Here is a 19878-nt window from a genome sequence, read left to right as displayed (position 1 = left end):
ATGGTTGGACATGTATATCGACGATCACAAGGCGGCGCCGGCGGCGGCGCGGCCGATGTCGCCGGTCATTCCTTGAATACACCCGATTTATTATTATTATGTATTTGCTTCTTCGCGCTATTCTAGGCCGCGGTTGTTAATCACGAGCATGACGCACGTGTTTTTGTGAACCTCTCGAGACCGACTGAAGGTTATTGGAAATTTCGATGGAAACGGCCAATCTGTGTCGACGACAGAATCTCTCCTCTTAACGCCTAATTTATGGGTTACCGAAAGAGTCCTATTTCCGGAGACATATTGCAAACAGAACACGACATTGTTTTGACATTAGTTCTTACGACAACTATTAGCAGGTAGTAATGTATCAGGTATTTGCTTTGGTACAAAGCTGACATGAAAAATATACAGCACAACAATATTTGCAATAGATAAAACTTGAAAGAGGATGAAAGCTAATGTGTAAAGCTGGGTATCCATTTGAGGCAGCCTCGGGCCGAGCGGCTGCCTCGGCCCGAGGCAGATCTAGTGGAGACGTGCCGCGAGTCGAGGCTTGCCGCGACTTGAACCAAACGAGGCGGCCGCGCGGCGAGCCAAATCGTGTCGGTAAATGGTCATGCTCAAAGACGCCTCAGTGTGAGGCGTGCGTTCAGTGGAGACGGGCTCGGTACGCGGCAAAATGGACAACGAGAAATGTTTCGAATTAATAAAATTGTATGAAAATTACCGACATTTATGGGATCCAAGTTCACCGCATCATTATAATAAGCAATTAAAAGAAGATGCATGGAAAATAATAGCCAACAAAATGCAACTAACCGTTTCGGAAGTTAAAAAAAAAATTACTTCGCTTTAGTAGATACTTAGCTTTAATAGATTGCTTTGACACTCTAAAAAGGTATTGCAAACTAACAAACGAATCACCACTTGCCAAAAACCTCAGGGTGATCGCCAGTCTTTCTCTTGTTGTGATTGCTTTGCGGAACGATGTATCTTTTTTTCCAATTATTGGTTCAAGTTTGATACATAGATCTTCAAAGGTTTCAGAATTCATTCTGGTAAAATTTTTAATAGTTTCTTCTACGCCTTCAAAGGTCATATCTGACAACAATTGATTTGCATGAACATTTCGCTGACGATATATTTCCTTAATCCACCATCGATGTTTCCGTTTATTCTGTTGCTTCCTTTTGTAGTGACTAATTACTACTAATGCTGCAGCGACTTTACGTGCGTTAACCATGGTGGTCGACGAGGAATTGAGAAAATCGTGGCTCGGGTTGAGGCATGCCGCACTCGACGATAAATGTGATGCTCAAGTGGAGACGCATGTAGTTTCCGCGGCCCGCGGCACGCTCACGACGAGGCAGCTCGCCACGAGGCTGCGCAAGTGGATACCCAGCTTAACCCTTACGCTGAGCATTTCGCTCGACGACGTTTATGCGGGTGGTGCAGCCTTCTTTTGCATGCCATTGTTTGATATAAACAATACAAACCGCTATCGTCTCAAACAGTCTTGTTAGCTTGCGAGCGGCCCCCAAGCCCGAGGCAAACAACGGGCCGCGGCCGATCCTAAACAAACACAAATAAATGTTATCGTAAGAGTCCATAAAATTGCTATACTTGAGTTCAGTAGGCATACGTTCGTTCTTCCCACAGTATCTAGGTATGTGCCATTTTATGAAGTAAGTTCCGTGAAAAGCGTATCAACATTCCCTTTCGTAATTTTGTTTCTATCATGTATTAATTTTATCTCGTGTGTTCATAAGTTTTGAGACGAAATAAAATTGCTTAAAAAATGTAGTTAAAGTTATATTTTTAAAATTTTCAGATTAAATAGACACTAATCAACAACTACAAGTAATTACGACTCTAAACGACCTCTTGTATTCTAAATACAAGTACTTAGACGGTTTGACCAAACTTGGATCGCTACACGAATCTTCTCCAGGGGAATTCGGTTCGCTTCTTGGATGAGGGCCCGCTTTAAAGAATCCAACTTTGGGTGGGACTTTTGGCAGCCGTTGAGCTCCAATCCAGTCCACAGAAAGTAGTCAAATGGATTAACAGATAGTCACTCTTCCGCCGCGGTGAAGCTCGGTAAATTTTCTCTTAACCAAGCTAGAGTCGTTTCAGCCTGATGGGCCGGTGCTGAGTCTTGCTGGAAAATATGGATTCCTTTGTAGTGAAACAAACTATTACTCAAGGGTTTCACCACAGTCTCTAAAATGTCACTTTGATAATTTTTTGCTCTCACCTTAACTCATTGTTCGCAAAAATGGACCGAAGTGACACCTTCACACGAAACCCCCACCACAACATCAAACTCGCCGGATACCCATCATCCAAATGCGAAACAGGTCGTTTTGAAGCTGGAACATTTTGCTTCGCTACTTTATTATTATTTTTTCGGTTGAACTTGTCGTCTACCATGAAGATTTTTCGTTAGTAAATCTTTATTCGCATCGTGTCTCCTAATCGATCATTCGATCACAAGAAGTGAACTTTCCTACGACTTCAGGCCTTTACGTTAAGATCATATTTCAGTAATCTGTTGACTGAAACACGCGAAATGTTAGTCTGCAAAGCGAGCTTCTTCTGGGTGCGACATGGATTTCGGCGAAGTCGCTCTCGTTATTACTTTAATGTTCGCATTCGTCCTTACAGACCGCGGAGACCACTCCTTTGGCGATCTATCAGAGAATCAGTCCCCTTGTAACGTTTTATGGTGTAATATACAAACTTGCGGCTTACCCCAAAAGGTTTTATGTCATGGAAAATCTCTATTTTCTCGCCATAAGTAGCGAAATTACAGATGCACGTAGTGTTTTGTTCCCGTCATCACGAGAAAAATAATAAAACAGAAGCTGTGTGAAGACACAACACTGCCCGATGATCTGGTGGAGTTGTTGAGAGTTTGGTATGGTCACCAGACAAATGTTGTGAGGTGGTTGGGGTGCGACAGGGGGGGGGGGGGGGGACGTCACCCAGGCTCTTCACCTTATATGTCAATCGACTGATTGAGGCGCTCAGCAGCACTATGGTAGGCTGCTCTGTGGATGGGACTTTTGTGAACAACATAAGTTATCAAAGCCCTTAAAGAGATGGTGTCTGTATGTGAGCAGTATGTGGAGATGCACGGCCTCAGGTACAATACCTCTAAAACCGAGTTGCTGATATTTGAGGCGAAAGGTGCAATATTATCCGCTCAAGTATTGCCCATTACACTTAATGGCACGCCTTTGAAGCGCGCTACTGAATGTAGGCGCCTGGGGCACTGGGGCACTGCAACTCTCAAGGATGACGTGGACTTGGAGCGGGAGCATAGGGCGCTGGCAGTCAGAAGCGACATGTTGATCTGTATGTTTGCAAAGTATATTTAGAGCATACTGTCAATCATTTTGCACACTTGCTGCCTGTGGATCCACTATACGCAAAAGGCATACCGGGCCCTAAGAGTCCAATACAACAACGCGTTCAGGATATTGTTGGGGCTGCCGCGCAATTGTAGTGCGTTCGCAATGTTCGCGGAGACGCGAACGGACGGGTTTCACGCCATTATGCATAAGTGCGTTGTGTCGTTGTTGCGGGGCGTGTGCGGCAGCCCCAACAGCCTCCTGGCCATTGTTGCGACCAGAGTCGACGGCCCGTTTGTACAGGCATGGGAGGCTCTTCGTGCGACAGTCAGAAGTAATTAATGTTATAGAAAATTTGTATTGACTGACTGAGTCATAAGGTTACAATTGTTACTAACACGATATGGAGGTAATCCGAAATAAACTATTATTATTACTAAAATAAATTATTATTATTATTATAAAAATTAATTTAAAAACGTACAAATAGAACACAAACATTCCAAATTCAATACTGAAGAATTACACAGCTGATAGTATTATTTTGTTTTTAAAGTCAAAATTTGTCCCAAAATTTGTGAACGCACGAGGTGTGATACTAAGTATTGTTATATTTTTTCGACCCATCGCATCGTCATCGACGCCATCTACGACCTACCAGAAGTAATTACCTACGCGCGTTGCGATCGACAGAGCGTGTCGTTTTTTAGACTGTGACCTGCCCTACCTGCCTACCCACCTGGCTCGACGACAAACGGTTTATCGCTTCTGGTTCACCGCGAGATTTGTACGTCAGCGTTCCTTAAAGATAATCTGACTAAGTAAAGAAGCGCTCCGTCTCCACTGCCGGATACCTTTATTATCTTTCTACAACAGTGTTTAAAGATTTTACAATAATGATAATAAGTATTTATTTCCGAATCCTGTCCATATCGAGTTCTTAGGTTTTCGCGATTGTCACACATAGGAAAGGAAACGAAACTATTTTTCCGGATTTGAATCGCGTATATTTGTATTTTCAAACAAAGCGACGTTTCGGGCCCTCTACAGGTCCCATGGTCACCATAAACTCCACGGTGTTATGTTAGTAACAAATTCTCTTAGGACTAGTGTTATTGTGTGTGTATAGTGGTAATGTGTTGGTAAGACTTACTTTATTACGAATAATCGAAGAGAGCGAATTTAATGGACTCGTGTATCGGACTGATGAGCCGACCACGCGTGCATCTTTTTTCATGCTAAGAGGAGCTTTTTCATCAAAGAACATTAAGATTTCAAAACCGAGATTTCCGCCGTAAACCCCAGCAATGGCCCTGGAAGTTGAAGTTGAAAAAAAGACGCTACCTAAAGATTTGGCGCAATCTCTTCACTTCGCAACCCTGATTTTCGGCATAATTAAAAATAATAATCCGTCGCATCTGTTTGAAAAACTTACGTTTTCGCAACGCCACATTAGATTGTCTTCTCGTCTGGTTTGCCCTAGACACAGTACAGCAGCATTTCGTGGTAGTTTTCGTTATTCTGCCACGAAATGTTGGAACAGTATACCTCCTCCGATTAGAAATTGTGCCACAATTAGCACGTTCAAACGCAAATTTAAACTGTATTTATTAGGTAGGCAAAAAATACGTGATAAGTAGCAGTTAGTTTGTGACTTTTTAAATTTAATTTATACAAGTTAATTATAAAGTTTAATAATTCTTTTAACAAGAGAATTAGACATTGATTTTATTTATTTATTTTACTTTTTTGCCAAGAAAGTGGAGTTGTATACTTGCTTCATATATGCTGTTTGTAGAGTTATTTGACCAAGCGATTCATCAACAACAAGTATATGTATATAAGATCAATGTTAACAACGTCTCAGAATGACAAGGCTGCTCGTCGCTTTTTTATTATCAATCTTACAAAGTGCAACCTGTCAAATCTCGTCTGTTTAATCATGACAGCATATTATCAGTGTTTATTAGAAGTAAATGTATATCACTCGGTGATGTAGCGGTCTCTGTAATTGAGTCACAATACTCTCTCAACACTTGACTCGGCATAAGGTTGAGAATAGTGAACTTTGGGAAACGTAAATCAGTGAGTGACGATGATAAATGCAAGACAGGGTCGTGCGCGGCGGCCGGCGGCGGCGCCGGCGCGCAGGCGGCTCGTTCAGTCGCCAGAGTCGCCACCCAACGATAAGAAACCTATTTATCAGCATCGCGAAACATTGTATAATGTATGAAGGTGTGTATGGTAACTATTTTGCATGAGAATGTATACATACATATGAGCGAAATACGCCCGGGATGTGTTTCCTGTGTCTTGTGCGACGATTCTCAGGAGATGAGCCGTTAACCTTGCTATGGCGAGTCACCTTGCTATGGCGAGTCACTGTTGTAGAGTTGAGTTATAGAACAGGGTGCTAGTAATACCATGAAATGAAATATTTCGCCGCTACTCTGGCGAACACAGTGCTGGCGTTTAAAGAGAGATCGGAACTCGACTTTCGCTATTATGGCTCGTTTTAGCAACAATATACGGCGGCGGCGCTATGCGAGGAATGCGGTAATACAGCCCTAGTCCTAATTCGGAGCCGATCGGCGGCTGACCCCTGCCCGCGGGTCAATCGATCGCTGCGCGCGCGCCGCTCGCCGCCCCCGCACGCTGACAAATTCTATCGATAGTTAATTGAACTTGAACTTGCCCAAATTGAACGAAGGTCGAATTCATTTGTCACGTTTTATTACCGCTAATCGTTCCTAATCACTGTTTAACTTCCTTAGTTTGAATTCTTTATCTTCTGGCGCCATCGTCTGCCGATGTGACAATTGGGAGCCAACGCACATATTTTACAAGCCGTCTACCGGGAGGTTATTCTTTTTTCAAACTTGTTTCCTGAATTTTTAATTGACTCAATCCTTACATGATTGTGTACATGCTCAGATGGAAACAACTTACATTATCACCAGACATGACGTTTTTTTATTGCAATCACCTGCTCTTTGTTAGGATGTTCATTTTTATACAATATAAATGAAACATTTTTGTACTTGCACATCTTTGTAAGAAACTTTTCTTGTTATGAAGATACTGAGCGACTCGTATTACCGTACAAGATTGCAACTCCGCAATAGTAGTAATTTTGTTATACGTGTGTTCTGCGTATCAACGGTTTCAAGAAATCTATCAAGACTTCTCTCTTCAGTGGATACATGAAAAAGTTTTGAAACTACGGCATTCTCGGCGCGGTCAGTTAGTTCACTGGAGCAACATCGGCGACGGGATGGGAATTATCGTAAAGTACCGGCTTTATCCATGAATGCTTGTCGTGAATTAATTAATAACGGGACCCCTTGCGTAGCTCGCCAGTGCTGCGACTCATAAAGAACTTTATTTATTGGGGATTAGATAGGAACTTTACGCACATGGTTTATTGAAGTTTACTACTACTTGCCTTGTTATGAGGTGACGTGGGTACACGCGCCTACAAGAGGTGCATTCGGTAAGTGGTGAGTTAGTATTGTGTGGGTACTGCTGTCTTCACTAATACACAATTCACAGTTACATCAGTACAGAGTGCTAAAAACCCGACCTCAAAAGTTCGTAGAATTAAATCTATTTGCTTACAAGTTTAATTGATATCATATTGATATCGGTTACCGGAAAGTGCGCGAAACCGGATTTATCCCCTAGTTACAGAGTTATCGCGTAACATACATAAATTTAAAAAAAATGCAGCCGAGGTTCTCACCTCCTCATTTTTTGAAGTCGATTAAAAAAGGCTTACTTTCACGGGTTTTGGTGGTCCGTGGTGATGGTTTTTAAATTATGGAGCGGACTATAGACGCAGACCGGCGGCAGTAAAAACACCGCGACTTCCGACGGCGATGCCGTCCACTGGAATTGGGTAACGCAATACATGAGCGAGGATCATATTACGCATAATGGACGCGAACGTTCTGTTCGTGTTGACGAGTACTTGTTCTAATTATATACATACCACAATGCTCACTTGGGAGACAATGTTTAACTGAGGTTCAAGCTTGTCAGTTGTCAGTGTCAATATTCTTTTTGCTGTTCTTACGACACGTGACTTGAAAAACTGTGGCTACACCACAATGTCATATTTTTTCTTGTATTTACCTTATTGTATTTTTCGATGATATCTAATAAACTAAATTGGTCGCATTTCACGAACACTGTTTTATATATATATATATATATATCATAACATAATTTTGTAAAAGTACATAATTATGTATAGGTCCCCAGTTCGCGCGCGAGTCATCAGGAAGCTCCACAAACACCCAACTTTAGTCAGCCTAGAGACCGCCGAGAGCACAACCACTACCTATAAGTATCCAATTAAGTAGTATCTGTAAACTGTCAATATTTTTTTATAATAGATTCACATTTAGCCGGATAACGTGTACCCTTTTTTTTATTACCTGCGGGAATCTGCTTACAGATACCCCGGTCCTGCGGGGGCAGAGCCAGGCTAAGTGGGACTGGGCTGAACCCTGAAGGGGAGCAACCCGACCGCACCAAACTCCCGGGGTGTTTCTCCTCTCCGCTGCACGTAAAGGCACGGGTACGCTATCGCTCGTCCGCGCTTCCACCAGCGGCTGGCCGCGCCCAGCGCAGCCCCTCCCCGAGAAGGGAGACGCAACGGTCCCCCGACTCGAAATATAAGGCTCGCCGAACACCAGACGAGCCTTTCATCACGAGCCCCTCCATGCTAGGCAGCGAACTAAAATAATCTAATAGAAAAAATATCTAATAGTGGGTGCTGCAAGAGGAAAGTATTACCACCCGCATCAAAAGACCGACTGACTAATTAATATCTGTACCTACTTAGTACATCTATCATGTTTACGAAAGTCTTGGATAGTTCTAAGAAGTCAATTATTGTCTAAAAAATATTTATTTATTTATTTATTTATTTATATACTCACGCCCTTGGATTCCTGTTGGGGTAGGCAGAGAGTATCGATCGCAACTTAGCACTATCCTTACAAACCTCTCTTGCTTCACTTGTATTCATCGAGCTTTTCATACATCTTATTCATTTCACTACGCACTCCAGCCTTCCTAAGAAATTTGGGAGTGCCCAATGTGATCAAAGAAAGTTGTTCGAGGCCGTCCCCTTCCAATGATTAAAATATATTTTGTCCTTTATAATACGGAGCAAGTATTCAAAGTAGTCAACTACATGTGAACGCTTCACGGGGTTACTCTATTCACGATGCTGAACAACTTATTCTAAGGAGCCCATATTCAATTCGCGATTTGTTTTTTCTTCTTGACATTTGTAAGACAATCAGTGGACGGAAAGTTGAAAAGAATTAAACAGCGTTCAGTTGGACGGTTCCATACTTCTTCTCAGTTGTGGGATAAATTGCTACCAAGCCAATTAAGGATCACTGTTTTAAAATGGATTACAAACATTTTCATTCATTTTTTTTCATTCAACGATTTTCTAAATTTTATGATTTATTTGGCTTTTTTATACATTTGTGAGCATTTTGTTCTGGATTGTGAAGTTACGGGTCTATCACTTGACAAAGTCTTTAATCGCAGAGAATTATGCGTTTCAAACGCACGGACTACCTAACCTTAAAGAAAGACGTTCGACATCAAAAAACGTGGCCCTTATTCCGCTTGAACGAGCGTACGCGTATGAGTACTTAATGTGCCCCGAGGGCAACGGGGTTTTCGAAACGATACAACAGGTTCATTGTGAAGCGAACGTGCAACAGGTATACCTGCCCACATACAGTCGGTAGAGTAGAAGAATTTGAGCAGGCTTTGGTATTGGTACTTGCATATCGATCACAGGCGACTATTACACCGATACGTGACTGCGACAAAGTTGCTGCAAATTAAGCAAAACGGAATCATTGGCCTGGAATCGTTTCGCTTCGTCATTTCCGTGACGGTATTTGGATTTGGTAAACATTCTTCCGTTTACGATTGCAATTCAACAGATTGAGAAATTTAACCATTCATTGAAAACAGAAATATAAATAAACTCTCCGATAGCCGGATTGAAACGAATGGTATTCAATTGTTTATACCGGAGGAGCTCTCACTTTTTACGATGGCTTCGCCTAATTACCAGCGGAGACGTTGATGAGACGTGGGAAGCGTCACCGTGCGTGGATAATCATGAATGAATGAACGTGTCCTTGACAGCGCGACTGTACTCAGTGACTACTATGTACGAGGCGCTGTGTGCCCGGATCCGGACTGTGGCCCAGCAGACGCGACAGCCGACGGCCGTTCTGGTCGCGATCGCGACCTCGCTAACATTATTTTTACAACAAACGGCGGAATGATCGCGATGCCGATGGTGCACATTTGTAAGCCCACACGAAAATATCTATTTAGTGACAAAAACGCATCTTGTGAAACTTTGATTGGTATTTTAAATATTAAATGCGTTACGTAAGCGAGTTGGGAAGGGTCAGCTAGTCGTAAATCTGTTGATAATCTCTGGACCTTTCTATTCACGCTATTTTCTAAGTAGGGTTAGGATCGGGCGAATGCGGGCGAACCGTAACACAGCCGGGCGTAAACCAGAGGCCTTCATTTAAAATTTAATTCGAAATACTGAATGTTCTGAAGTTGAGTTGTATAAATTTGTCTAGTAAATAAATAAACCACTCCCTTCAACACTAATGAACCGCGAGCCGACAACAAACAGACAAGCTGATTCGGAGCAAAAAATGCGTAAATACGACGATATATCTGTCAAAGTGGCCATCAGCGGTGTGGATATGAAATAGACGCCAATGCCGAGCGCCGCTTTTCTCGGCGGCGCCGGAGCAACCGCGAGGGATTAATTAAGCTGGAGCTGGATTTATAACGCGCTGATGGCAATGCAGGGAACGCCGCCGTCCGCCGAACTCCTTTGCACCGATATGTTTACACGTTAACGAAGTGATAAACTACAGGCGTGTAACGGAGCGGCGCGGCGGGGCCGCGGCGCCACTGAACGTGGCCGCGAAGCGGTCGTGCGCTTGAAGTGGATCGTGTTGATGAACTGCTCGTCAACAACGAGTGTGAGTGAGCCTCGGTCGTTCCAATTATTGTCAACATCTAAATGTTGCTCATCACCCCATGTGTGGCCAGTGCGTTACTTTACTAAACTTTGCCAGCTGCAAAAAGAAGAAGGATCTCTTCACCGCTCTCATGTTATCGGTTCAGAATGTAAACTACACATCGCTAATTAATAAGCTTGTGAACATTCATCAAATGAGTTCGCTTGTGTTTGATCGTTACTTACGTAATTTTTTTACTTTTTATAATACCTGCGCCTGGTGGCAAAAGACACGCCTATCCATAACAGTTGCAATGCCACTCAGAGCTTTAAACCACCCTTGCCCTTCAAATCCATAACGCAGTAATGCCGACATTACTGCTTGGCGGCAGAAATAGGCAATACTTCCCCGGAACTCTTTCACAAGGAGCTCTACTGCTACTAACTAATTAATGCATACGAATATGAGCTGTTCACAGAGTGCAGATGACGAGCATTCAATGCAGGACGGTGCGGGGTGGCAGTGGTGGCACTCACAGTGGGCTAAATATCTGCCGAGACTCCAAGTGCCAACAGCAATCAGATTCTAATACAGTGTCAAAGACAAATATTCTTCATTTCATGGGTAAGCATTATTACACTTGAAATCGTCACAATGGTTAAACTCTACCGCTCATTCGTAAAGCAGATTCCCATGAGAAGAATGAGCAAGAAACTCTAGGGGTTGCTCTTTGTAAATATACATTTATCATTACAATGTTTAATTTAAACAGCTTAGATTGAGACTACCTGCAAGAGCTAAATGGGTCACTACCGCGGATTTTTGTCATCCAAGTACGCAGAAGCTAAATGATAAACCTTTAGTATAAATGTTTTGTTTCACTATAGTTTTAGGCAAACTTTGAATATTGATCGGAATCTTATTAGAGAAGCGTGCACATTGCCCTTTAAATGAATTTGAGACTTTATGAAGACGACTGTCACGAACAACTACTTTATTTTTATTCCTCGCATTAATGTTATGTCTGTCACTGAGCTGTCACACTGCAGAACTGAGCCGTTTTGATAACTTATTTATATGTGGACCTCATTGCAAAGTTGTTCATAGAAATACAACTGTGTCTCGGTAAATTTCACATTGTGTCACTTTCAATTTGTTTTTTTCTCATTAACTGAAACCTAATTCATTACTTCAGTATCGTCATATCATGATGCTTAAGGTAATGGCGACGAGCCGCAATATTCGTTTCCACTTGCAGGGTCATATACGAGTATATTAAATTAAACAGGACGTTAGTCATGTTAAAACTAAAACTTTTGTAACTCTCTGATTCTAATTAGTATACGAAACGATGGAGCAGTCGTTGGGTGTATTATTATGAAGTTTGAGTACGTTTCGAGAAGTCACTTTCATTTGTATGCATTACTAGAAAATGAGCTTTTATTCATATCGGATTGCGTACGGAAGGATTTTCCGATAATTTGCTTCCCGGAAACCCCCTTATATAGGGCGGACCGGCTGCGGGGCGGCTGAGAGGCGGTGGTGGCGGGCGGTAAAATGACAATTTCCGCACCCAACAAATACACAGTTTTTCTCCCACTCATTTAAGGTCGTCTTCTTAACGTATCGATAGCATGCACTATAATGCTTGCCGTCGTGGTGAAAGGATTTGCCAATCGGAGTAAGACTCGCCGGTTGTTGCCCGGGATGCGCCCACGATGCGCCCATGATGCGCCAGACACGTCTAGACGCACAGGAAAAGAATGGTACATCGCACGGTGGGCGCCTTTCGAACAAATCAACAAATATATTTAACTGAGAATCCTAGTACGTTTTTTCATTTAGTCCGAATTACTGAAATTAATAAGTACTCTTTGCTCCAATCAATATCGAAGAAATAATAAAAAAACCTCTATTAGCTATTTTATACGAGGTAGCCAAGGAAGAGGAGAGCACTTTCACTTCTTTGAAAATGTTTGTACTAAATACACGGATGACCAATATTAATTTAAAAAAACATTGTAGTGCTGGAGTTAAAGTCGGTTAAGAATAAAAAGAAAGGTTTAGAGTTAAATATTGTCAGATTCTTCATTCACTTAAAATTAGAAGAAAAGTACCTAGAATCGTACATACTTATGCACGGTAGTTTCGTCTGTATAGATGGAGCAAATGCTTCTAATGGACGAGGCGCAGAGTTCTACATCCCAGCGAACGAAAGAGACGGCACAATGCGAATTTGTAATTGTTTTACAACTTCACCCACAATATGCATCATGTCTTCAGAGTTCATTGCTATATCAGTTTTGTTATACGCAATTAACACTACTATTAATAAAATTGTTATTTGCACTGATAGCGAGAGAGCATTCACGGACAGCGAGGTACGCCCATAGATATAGGAAAAAAGGGGAGATATGTAATGACGCTATGTAAGATCGGGTACCGATGTCGCCACTTTTTAGCTTGTGTACAATTCAAACTTTACGCTCTATTATCTACTACCATAAATTAAAGATTTTGATTGGATAGGGCTTAAAACGTGAAAACGACGTAATACAATTTTAAAATTTAACATAATTAAACTTACAGTCACTTGAGTAAGAGTTATATTACAATATTTCAGTATTTTTTCATACTGGTTCAGCCATCAGGTGGCGTTTTAGTAAAAATGCTACTAGTATATAATAGCTAACTATTACACGTTAGATGGTGCTGAAACTAATTTTTCGTTACGCTAAGAACTCACTGAGCGGTTTTCACCCGCGTCTGCCGCGGGACCGCGGCATCTGTAGAATGTAAAATTAGTAGCACATTTCACGGCGCGTTTTACGCCTGTAGTGGTGACGGTTGCTCGCGGTTGCCGCGGCGGGGTACTAGTAGAACTTGGCGCTTGGCGGCCGTCGTCGCCCGCGCACTTTGGCGGTCGGTTCAGGAGCAACGTGGTGCTTGCGCACGCGGGATGAGTTCTCTATTAACCGCGCGACTTGCGACTAACTCCCACTAACTTCGCGGTCCGCTCTGCAATCGCAACGGTTTCGTGCCCGCAACTGCCGCGGCTGCGTACCCGCACAAACTTGCAGGGTCGTGAGTATTGAAATAAAACCGCTATCTAGCAGCACCGGCGCGCGGGCGCGGATGGAAACCGCTCCGTGAATTGTTAACCTTATTAAACTTAAACTGACGCTACTCAACGAGGGATGTGGTCCTACTTAATGGACAGTTAGAAACCATGTGGCTGTTATTAATATTAAAAAAAATTACCATTTTTCATACTATACCTACACACTGGTACTGGTGTATTATTAAATTAATATATTAATATAAATTATTATTATTTTCTTAGTGGCGGCCACTAGGCTTGGGCCAGTGTCAGTTTTATAAGAATCATATAAAAAATATGGCGATCGTCGCCAGTGTCAGATTTCCATTATAACTTACCACGGGTTGCTGAAGCTGTCACTGTCAAGAATAAACTCGAATCACATCAACGAATTTTATAAATTAAATTATATTGTTTTTTATGAAGGATTTATGTAATTTTCTGTAATTGTTTCTAATTTATTTTGCATACAAATGTAAAATAAAGTCGATTTTATTTTATTTGTTTTTAAATGCATTTGCTATGGAAATTTAAACAAAGTAAGAAATAGTAATAAGAAAACCTTTCTTTCGATTTTCCTGCAGCTTCAATCCAACCTTCTTTTATTTTGAACTCATTGGAAAAACTTAAAAAATAAAAATACTCTACGTTTAATCTACGAGTATAATGGAATTTAAATCTATAAATTATCTAAAACAATAATACACATGCATTTTTCTTCAAGCAACAGCAACATACAAATGGACATGAAATTGAAACGGTTGTCCGAAATTTGAGTTGTGTTAAAGTTACTCGAAATAAAAGGTTTAGTAATAATAATAATAATAATCAAATAAAAGAAATCAATTTAACGTGAACGCTTTTCGCTTCGATATTTTAGGGACTTTAATTACAAAGATCCGTAGTAAGAAAATCAAACATTTCAGTAAACATTTATTGTCGATAAACATCAGTCATCGTAAATGAACATCACTATACATATTTGAGTCTAGAAATTTCTATGGAGACAAAAAGAAAACATTGAATAATAATAGAAATAGTAACTAAAAATGCAAATAGCCGGTGGAATGCTATCTCCCTGGATTTAAAATTTTTGTTTTCACTCCAATTTTTACAAGGTGTATCGCTACAACTATAACTTGGCATTTTCACGTTTTACGAGAGATCTTGTATGCACAACGATCGCCATGTCACTGTGGTGATGTTTGTAGGCCTGTCACCACGATATGATCATTTTGATCATATCGAGGCGACACGAACAACGGCTCCGTACCAAATCTCCCCTTTTTTTCTATATCTATGTGTACGCTAGTGGCATATTGGACTAACGGTGAATGATTGCTGACTAATGTATGAATATGATATGATGAATAATATATTATCTAGTTATGAATTTCACAATGCCTTGGGAATTTACTAAGGACGAGAACCGGACACGTTTCATTAAATAGTGTTGCTTTGCTAATGAAACAAAAGACAATTTTCCAAATTGAGTCTCATGTGCAGCAATGGAAGATGCTTGCCAAATTTTTTTTAGCTTTGATACGAGATAATACAACGAATAGTACTACAAACCCACATCAACACACATCGGACTCAGAACAGATATTTCACAGCTCATTCAATATAAATAGTATTTACCTACGACCAGTTGATGAACGCCATAATTTTCAAACTTAATGGATTAAATGTATGTATATCGAATGTAGAAAAAATTAAGAAAAAAATGGTCCAATTCACCACGTTTTATACGAACTAAAACATGTCACAAATTTAAAAATGGCTTTACGTGGTTCAATTACGGCTTGATACTCACTATAGGTAAACAGTACCCAGGTGAATGTACAGAAAAAGTGCGCACGTGTCGTCACGAATATCAGGCCACATTCTAAAAATGTGTACATTTTAACCCTGTCTTCTATGTATGTGTTTGAAATGGCTAAATATATTACAACGCACAGTGAATTATTTGTTACTGCCGTGCCCACTTCTCCAAGAAGCTCCAGATACAAGGACTAACCATATAAACCTCCAAAAAGTCCGCTAAGCATTTATCAAAATAGTCCTTATTATAACGCCATAAATATTTGAAATAAACTACCAGAGTACTTAGAAGTGTGGCAAATGATAGAACTTTCACAAAAAAAACAAAAGAATTACTAATTGACAAAATGTTATTATAGCTTTAAAAAAATGAATATTATATTGATGAATTAACGCCGGAAGTGAAACTATTTTTTGGAATCTAAATCGTTTCTTTGAAATTGTTTTTTTCAAACAAACCAACGTTCCGTACCCTACCCGTACCTCGGTCGCCTCAGATAGAAGTGATACCGGGCCACAATAGCGACGATAGAACAATTGAAGGGGTGGCTGTTAAACTCACCACCAACTTCGAAACCGGAGAATCTATCATAATAAGGGGTCTATATCTACCTATAACACAATATAGAAACATTCGGAGAGAGGTGGAAGATCTCCTCGAAAGCAGCGATTCTATTAACATAGGAGACCTAAATTTACGAATGGTACAGTTGAACCATAGCAGAACTACCGGAGCTGGACTCGAAATACAAAAACGTATTGATGACGGTCTGTGCAAGTTGAAACACACAGGCTTACCTTCTAGACCGTGTCACGCAGGAAACGGTATACTGGATGTAGCTCTGATTACCGGAGAAGCAAGATATTCAAATACTTACTGCAAACACCTAGAATCAGTATCATCCGACCATCTGCCTTGGCTTTTTTGCATGGACATCACTATGGAAGAAGAACAAAATGTAACGAGAAATATGCGACCACTGTATGATAACGAAGACCTCGCAAAGAGATACATTGAGTTAATTGAATATAATCTCGATCCAAACAAGATGATTGAAACAAACGAGGACTGCGAGTTGTATATAAAAAACCTTGAAACAACAATAATCTCAGCTCTGGACATAGTTGCACCAAAAAGGACACAGAACAAAAAAGAATTATTACCACCGGATATACAACAAATGATAGAGGATCGAAATTACGCAAAACTCAATGTAAAGAGAACAGGAGGGCATTTAGTAGCTAAAAGAAATTACAATAAGTTAAAAAATGCATTACAAACCGCAATAAAAGATTTTAAAGAATCTACTTGGTCAAAGATAATAGACAATACAAAAGACGACAGAGCAAAAATGTGGAAAATCCAAAGATCCATGAAAAAGCCACCGCAAAGACTTCCTCATCTAGAATACTGTAGCACTGAAAGAGACACAATAGATAAACTTGTACAGACAGCAATAGTGAAAGAATCTCCTATCCAGAAGTTAGACGAAGGTAACGAACAATATACTCCGTACCAACCACTAGAAGAAACAAACGTACTGGAAGTAAAAAAAGCCATATATTGTTTTAAAAATAAAAAAGCCCCAGGCCCAGATCACATAAAGGTGGATGCCCTCAAGCTAGCGGGCCCTGCATTCTTCTGCGCTTTGTCCAAAGTAATAAACTATGTCCTAGAAACTGGTTACTACCCTAAAAGGTGGAAACTGGGAGAATGTATTTTTCTACACAAGCCTGGGAAAAACTACAAAGAAGCAAAATCCTACAGACCCATCACATTACTCAACATTATGGGGAAAGTATGTGAGAGAATAATACATAACCGGATTTTAAAGACATGTCAACACTTAATACCCGATTACCAACATGGTTTCATGCGTCACAGAGGCACGGGAACACAGATATTACGAACATCGAAATATATTTCAGACTCCCTCGAAGAAGGTCATAGTGTTGCTATGATATCAACAGATTTAAGCAAAGCATTTGATTCGATAAATCACAGAGGACTCACATTCAAACTAATCGAAAACGACATCCACAACAATACCGTCAAAATAATTGAAAACTATCTGATGAGACGAAGAATTCGAGGAAGATTTCAAACAACAACTGGAGACGAAGTAGAGGTGCCACACGGGGTGCCCCAAGGATCTATCCTGGGCCCTCTCATTTTTAATCTGTATGTCCATGACATCCCGAAGTCACGAATAGCTGGACAAATGCTATCTCAATATGCCGACGACTTATGCATACTGAACTCGGCGCAACGACCGGATCAAGCTACGCGGCGTGCTACATGGACCGCTGAACAAATCATTAACTACTATGAACGTTGGGGGTTACAGTGTAACGTAGACAAAACAGAGTGCATAATGTTCACTAAAAAAAGAGTACGAAGCATACGAAACCCAAACGGTTACAAGCCGACAGTAAAATTAAAAGGGACGCGTCTCGAATACAAAAATTGTGTACGATACCTTGGTGTTCAACTAGACAAAAGATTAAGCATGAATGAACACGTCAAAAGCATCGTGAGAAAAGCAAAATGTGTCAGAGGATTGCTCGCCCCGATTATTGGCTATTATTCCAAGGCAAATGTAAAAACCAAACTTAAAGTGGTACAGACCTGTCTACTCCCGATACTAGATTACGGAATAGTGCAGCTACTCCCTAGAGTAAGCAAAACAAACCTCTTGACGCTTGAGAGACAATATCGTATGGCTCTTAAGTCCGCGGGAGGCTTTCCTCGTTCAATCCCCACTGAAATGTTGTGGGATATGCTAGATGAAGATCCATGGCATCTCAGGATACACGATCTGCACCGAGACATGCTAGAAAAACTAAAGGACATGCACATAGTGGGACTGGACACTCCTGGTCCACAATACACTAAATATGGCCAGTACAACCCGATGGTTTACAGTCAACGAATTGGTGAAATAGAGTATGTCACAAAAAAAGATAGGGATAAACGTGTCAGTAGACGGCGTGTACCCCCAAGGGAACACATTCTGCAATAAAAAGAAAGTTATAAATTTTACGTATGTATAGCACTTTTCTGTGAGCTATAAACTAGCTACACGACATAAAATAAATGTATAGATCTTTAAGACACATTGCATTACGTACACACCCTTTTACGGACAAAAACTGTAACAAAAATGAAAAACAATAAAGAACTTTCTATTTCTATATATTCCTCGGTCGCGTGGTCACGGCTGACTGACATGGTAAAGTCATCAAGCAGTGATGTCTAATATTAATGTAAACCACCTTTTTTTCATTATAGTTACAAAAGTTAGTAATTAATACCTTATTTTTAAAATATTCCAAAGAAATGTTCCAATTTACGCTGATTTTTTTTATTTTAGCAATATAAATTTTTATTAGTTAAACACACTTAACACTTAGCTGACATGTCAAACACCGCCGAGTATATAAGTCTTGCAAAATAATTCCGCAATCTACGCAGGATGCTGCGAGAGGCCATTTCTTTTACACACACTCATAGCCCCTGTCTTCGTTTCCTTCATTCAAATCCTATCCGAATAATTTTATATAAGCAGCTTGCTAATAATACTATGTAAATGTTGCTATATAAGGGATATGTCCTCATCGCGAAAAAAATATTGATATCGCTCTTAGAGAAATAAATAAGTAGTGTTTTTATCAGTAGTCATCAAAGTAGCGGTGCAACAGCAATCGATAGATTCAAAGAAAAAAGGTAAAATGTTAGAATCCCCCCATAGCGTCAATCCCACAAAATGCCCAATTGAGTTGAAATTCCCCGCAATTTGGGGAATTCGCCAAATTGACCACATTAAGAGTGTTGCTCATTTATTTTGAGCAATTTATCTATGAAAAATAATATTAACAACAAAAGAGGAAATGTAGTAAAAAAATACAATTGTCATATTTTTATTTTCATATTTTTAGAAAAAAACGTACTCCACAAAAAATCGGTTTCTTTTCATGTTTTTTTTCATTGTTTTTTTTTCACCTCAGAAAAAAAAACGGTTTTTTAACAACACTATGGAGAGCTATACTATTACGCGAACTAATTGTTGAAAGTCAACCGCTACTCTCAAAGAGAATGAAGTCTATTATAACCACATGACTGTTATCAATGACGGAAACAGAAAATGTTACAAATATTTGTTTACGCATATCAACAAACCCCCTTTCTTGACCACGTCGTATTGTAACATCTGGTCTTTACCTGCGTTAAATTAACTTGGATTTAATTTGGTAACAATCAGTAGGTATTGTTCTAGGGTTTAGTCTAGGCATCAATTTATAGTACATACTGCCGCGATCAGTAAAAAAATGGCGATCAGTCACTATTCTTATGTTTTACTAGGTGGATAAGGTATGAAGTTACCGCAAGAGAAAGAATCAACCATTATTTTCTCGGTTTTGAGTTTTGTCTTGTCACAAGCCACCTTTCAAGTAACGACGACAGACATGTAACATGTAAATGTTATTGTTAATAAAGATATTCCGTAACACGTCACCTGCAGCACTCAGTGATCGAAATTCGCTCGAAGGCAATATTGTTCTGACC

Source organism: Hyposmocoma kahamanoa, unplaced genomic scaffold (genome assembly GCF_003589595.1).
Source record: "Hyposmocoma kahamanoa isolate Upper Pololo Valley unplaced genomic scaffold, ASM358959v1 93, whole genome shotgun sequence".
Taxonomy (NCBI): Eukaryota; Metazoa; Arthropoda; class Insecta; order Lepidoptera; family Cosmopterigidae; genus Hyposmocoma; species Hyposmocoma kahamanoa.
Note: the sequence above shows the minus strand (reverse complement) of the source record.